The following is a 6,000-nucleotide window of genomic DNA, read 5'->3' as shown; positions in this document are numbered from 1 at the left end:
GGGAATAAGTTTCACCAAAGTGCTCCTTTTAATGTCTACATAATGTCCTTGGTTGAAGAGAGTTCTGAGACCATGTCCAAACTCTTGGATCACAACATTTGTGATCAATTAGTTTATGTCCACTTTCTGTAAAGAGCATTAGTGTGTATAGCCGTGTTTGCCATCTCTGTTCGAGAAAATTCAGTGAGTTGATTCTGACAGTTTCATGTAAAACTGTTTCTGTAACTTTCTGTTCACGTTCAGTGACTAAATCTTGAACCCCATCCAGTTATTGTACATGACAAGCTGCTGGTATGAAGAAGAAACGAGCATATTTCGACATAAGGTGCATTCTTAGAAAATAACTCAGTATATTTACGAGTAGCATTTCTCTAATACAGGGCAGTACTTTACAGATGTAGACGTTTAGATAGGTGTGAGATAATTTGCTGCTATAGCTATAATTAAAAGTGACAAAAAAGTTGACATGTGATCTTACAAGACAATGCAATAATAGACCTCAACGTACAACCCTCTATTTAAAACATGACCTGTTGCATGTCGCATTGTTTTTGAGTAGGACTGACTTTGAATCCCTCTCAAGAAATTATTGCCCAGATTCACGTCTTCCACTAGTCACCCACAGGATTTCCCCATCAGGGCATATAAAGCGAGACATTAGGTGTGTGTGATTTGTATGAATTGCAGTTTGCTGGGATCTGTGTGAAAGGCTGTCAAAAGGGATGTTGCCTTAAATCTAAAAGTACTCAGCTGTGGGCATTTTGGCATTGTCCCTACTCAGAAATGAAGATATGAGATTTAAGGTATTTCTGAGGAATTTTAAATAATTGCTAGAATCAATCTGAGTTCTGTGAAAACCTGTACAATCTTCAGAGTGAAAACAAAGGACTATTCATATGGATTATCCCTTGCCAAATTGGGCATGTGAAAGCTTCTAAGAATTTGCTTATGTACCTTAATATGGTGAATTAATGCCTTAAGAATATAACTCCTTCAAATGCCTTAAATTTCAAGAGGGTTTTACTAACCATGTTTTCTTTTAAGAATGCGATGCATTTGAAACAATATAGGTGGGCAAATGATTCTTTAAGCATTGTGCTTGGCACCAAAGAGGAATTAAAATACAAGGTTTACAGATTGTGTCTGCTAATACATCAACAATGCTAGAAAGCAGGAAGATCAGTGCTGGTATTTTCTCTCACGCTGAGCAATTGTAACAAGTGTACATTCCTCTAAATAGAATGGGCACATCATTTTGGTCTGATTCATCTTAGCAAATAGAGGTGAATTAAAAATGGATAGAGAAAACAGTCTCAGAGTGAGTTGAAATCAGCAGAGTTCTCCAAGTTGTGGATGAACAAGAGAGTTAAGGGCATTTTTCATGATATTATGCAATGTGCTTTCCATATGTAATACATTCCTCCTAGACTTCAGCAATAAGATAGCATTTCCCTTTTCAAATAAACTGCATACCTTCCCTTATAAGACAGCAAGGCTTCACATTTCCCTTGTTGCATTGACTGCCAGGAATCTCAGGGCTATATTTAGTACTCAATATCAGAAACAATATCATTCTAGCTTCCTGGCACAATACTGCTTTTTTTTTTCCCTAGGTGATTTCTGTTCTGCCTCAAAATGATTGCTACTTTACAAGTGCTATAAAATTGTAAGTCACTTTAAATCCTTTGTAAGGCTATAAAATAAAAATATCTAAGAGTTGTTGAATAATGTCTATGTTCTTTGAACTTAAGATCTAAAGAAAAAAATCTAGAAATTTGGGCTATCGGGATTGTCCAGATAGTTGTAAAACTGAACCTAAATGTGGCAGGTGCAGGGTTGTTGTGTGGAAACGAAAGTTTAAGAATAAAGCTGAGTCCATCATTATTCCTTACGTACTCAAGACAGTACTGATATCTCCCGTCTTTTCATATGGAACCTTGCCACTACCCTGCCGTGGACCTCGTGTCTGTCCATGTTTCACCGGTATTAATCCAGTGTCTTTGGAAGCTTTGCTCAAACGCTGACTCCTTCTTGAAATTTCTGTGTAGATACTCTTGCTGCTAGATGCTTTCCAATTCCTCTGATACTTATTTTTCCACTAATACTCCTTTATCATTCACGTTATTATTATTCACCCATATTCATCTGATCTTGCCACCTGGCTCCTAGACCATTTCTTTTCGATCTGCCTACGTATTGGATCATCAGAGGGATATAGAAAAGCACTGATGTCTGAATCCCACTCCCAGAGATTCTAATTTGTTTGATCTGAGGTGCAGCCTGAGCATCGTAGTTTTTGAAATCTTTGTGGATGACTGTATCTGAAGCCACAATTGGTGAGGTTAAGCCACTGTGTTTGTAAAGTTAATATCATTTTTAGTCATCTTTCTTTGCTCTAAGACCAGTATCTTACACCTAGTAGGTGTTTGAAAAATATTTATTGATATATCTGGCAGAGCAGGTGTTGAGAAATCTTTCATTCTGTCAGTCTGATAATCTTTAAGAAGTATGCTTAATTTCGTCTCATTCATTCTTTTCTCTATACAGCAAGTATGCATTACACAATGCTGTATAGTGTAAAATAAATGCTTGTGTGTGAAGTTAGAAGTTTAGTCCACCCTTGGCCTGACCTCCAGGGAACACTGTATGTAAAAGTTCAAGTCAGGCTAGGTGCAGTGGTTCGTATGTGTAATCCCAGCACTTTGGGAGGCTGAGGCAGGAAGATCGCTTGAGTCCAGAAGTTTGAGACCATCCTGAGCAATGTAGTGAGATCCTGTCTCTACAGGTTTTTTTTTTTTTTCAGTTAGGTAGGCATGGTGGTATTCACCTATAGTCTTAGCTACTTTGGAGGCTGTGGTGGGAGGATTGCTTGACCCCACGAGTTCGAGGCTAGAGTAAGCTATGAACATGCCACTGTACTCCAGGAATGAGACCTGATCTCAGAAAAAAAAAATGATCAAGTTATCTCTTGTTCTACTGCTACTGTTGTTAATTGCTGTGTTCCTACTGTGTGCCAGACACTGTTCCAGGTATTTTTTACTATGTATGTTGGTATACTTAATTGCAACACAGCACCATTTTTGTTTTTCAATTAACAGAGCTAGAGAATACATCTACAGTTTCAGCTCTAAGGCTGGGATTCCCACCCGGGTGTGCCTGACTCCAAATCCAGTGTTCTTTGCATATACCAGGCCACTGCTAAAGGATCTATGCATATGACTACTGTTTTGTATGTATATGTGTAATATGCATTATCACAAAAAGTTTAATTTTTGGCTTATCTTTTCAAGCTGCCTTTCCAGTGGCTTGAAGACATAGTGGTCATCAGATGTCATTCATGGGATTCATTCACTCATCTTACAAATACGCTGTTTGATGATAGTTTGTCAAAATACCTCTAGACAACTGCTTCTTCCAGAGCCTTCAAGACCTCAGCAGTGGTGGACAGCCTGACTATGGCCAGTTTGCTGGCTGACATAGTAGGTAGAATCGGAAAACCACCCTCTCATTCTGACTCTTTAGTTCCAAATGTAGGGACACACTCTTTGGCCCTCTATGAATAATGTCAAATAAAGGTTTTTGTTATTTTATTTTATTTTTGAGACAGTCTCGCTCTGTCACCAGGTGCCAGGCTGGAGTGCAGTGGCGTGATCTCAGTTCACTACAACCTCCACCTCCCAGGTTCAAGCAATTCTCCTGCCTCAGCCTCCCGAGTAGCTGGGACTACAGGTGCGTGCCACCAAGCCCAGCTAATTTTTGTATTTTTAGTAGAGGCGGGGTTTCACCATGTTGGCCATGATGATCTTGATCTCTTGACCTTGTGATCCGCCTGCCTCAGCCTCCCAAAGTGCTGGGGTTACAGGCGTGAGCCACCATGCCCGGCCTAGAAAGGTTTTTAAATAGCAAATGAACAATCAATAAAAACAAAACAAAACAAAAACATGTATTATATTGAAAATAACAGAGGCTTAGTCTTGCCTCCCACCATGCCCCAGCCTCTTATACGCATGTACCCACACACATACACCCCAAGTTGCTTTTATTAAGCTTGTCTTCATTACTGATGTTTTCCACCCCTCTACAGTGGTAGAAGTAGAAGCTTGCCCATGGGTAAGATGCTTTTCAAAATAACAGCTATGAACACAGCAAGATTCCAGAGAATAGAATTCTCTTACCCATGGGCAAGAGAAAAATTGTATTTATTATTCACAATTTTATCTGTCCATAATACGTAATCTCTCTCTCTCTCTCTTCCCTGTTTCCTCTTCTACCTTCAGTTCCTCCAAATTAGATGATTTTAACAATCCACTCACATAGTTTGTCTCTATGATACCAGGGTATTCATTCAAGTTATTTGGAGATGCTTTATTTCAATGCATATTTCAAACAACATTTCTCACAAAGTGTGTCAACACGCAGAGGTTGTGCCCTAGTGAAAAGGGGTATAATACTTTGAATGTTCCTTCATAGTCATTACCACATACTGAAACTTCAGTGAATTCAAACAAAACTACAGTGGTTATTTTAGGTTAATCTCACGGAATGAAAATGAAAGCTAGTGTTCCTTTTTTTCTTTTTGATGCAGTTATGAGTGATATTAATATTTGCACAGTGATGTCTCTTTTCCTGTTACTATCTTCAGACACATAATTATAAAACAAAAACAGCCTATTGATGAATATTTAAATTGACTGGTGTGATCAGATACTTCTTCAATTTAAATCTCTATCTATCTATCTATCTATCTATGTTTTTTGAGACGGAGCCTCGCTCTGTCACCAGGCTGGAGTGCAGTGACACAATCTCAGCTCCCTGCAACCTCCGCCTTCCAGGTTCAAGCGGTTCTCCTGCCTCAGCCTCCCGAGAAGCTGGGACTACAGGTGCACGCCACCAAGCCCAGCTAATTTTTATATTTTCAGTAGAGACGAGGTTTCACCATGTTGGCCAGGATGGTTTCAATCTCTTGACCTTGTGATATGCCCGCCTCAGCCTCCCAAAGTGCTGGGGTTACAGGCATGTGCCATTAAATCCATATTTTTAAAGACATTTTTTCAGTGTTTGGGCCTTCTTGGCAGGGTTCTTTTCCATAGGCCATTACTTCTTTCTACTCTAAAGGCTTGCTTTGCATGCCCACTGAGCCAATATACTTACAAAAGGCAACACGTAAGCCTTCTCTTCTCTTGTTTTATAAATGAAAAGTTCAAGACTTTTAGCTTCCAAGGAACCAAAAGGGCCAACACAATATTCGATAGGCATAGAATTAAACTTAACTAAGAAAGGAACGGTGTAGTGGGAGTGTTTTATCACGTGTAACCATCATCAGAAGGAGAGGCTGGAAAAGCAGCAGCCGTGAATGGTAGATCGTGAAGGGTTTGCCAAGACTTTATTGTATGGATCGGAGAGCCATGGGGTTTTACTCTATAGAATGACGTTATGTATTAGGAAGTTAACACGTGTGATGTTTATGACAAATGGATTAGAAACAACATAGAAAGTGGTCTCACTCAAAGTGTTTCCTAGACCAGAACCCAGAGATTAAAAACGTGAATTCTCAGACACCTACACAGACCTCCTAAATCAGACCCTGGGGGAGTGGTCTAGTAATCAGTGTGTTCACAATCACTCCGGGTGATTCTGTTGCACACTAAATTTTGAAAACCACTAGACTGGAAGCAGAAAGACTTGACTTGAAGTAGACACAATTCACAAATTGTGTCTGCATTACTCTGTATCCAGCATATAGTAGGTGCTCAGTACATTACTTTGTATTTGTCAGCCGATGGTGACAAACACCTAAACTAGTAAAGGAGAAGCATCATATGAGAACCAAGAAAGATTTTAGTTCCATCTGCAATTCAGTCAAGGGTGGAATCGGCTCTCAGTGAATGTGATTTTATAAATAATTTAATGTTGTTTTATTTGACAATTTTCTTCCTTTTCTAGTAGTTGCTCATTACAAACTCAAAATAAAAAAGGAGGGAAATGTTGGTAGCTTATACC

The sequence above is a fragment of the Aotus nancymaae genome, unplaced genomic scaffold, assembly GCF_030222135.1.
Source record: "Aotus nancymaae isolate 86718 unplaced genomic scaffold, 86718_ANA_hifiasm-v0.15.2.pri h1tg000067l, whole genome shotgun sequence".
NCBI lineage: Eukaryota > Metazoa > Chordata > Mammalia > Primates > Aotidae > Aotus > Aotus nancymaae.
Note: the sequence above shows the minus strand (reverse complement) of the source record.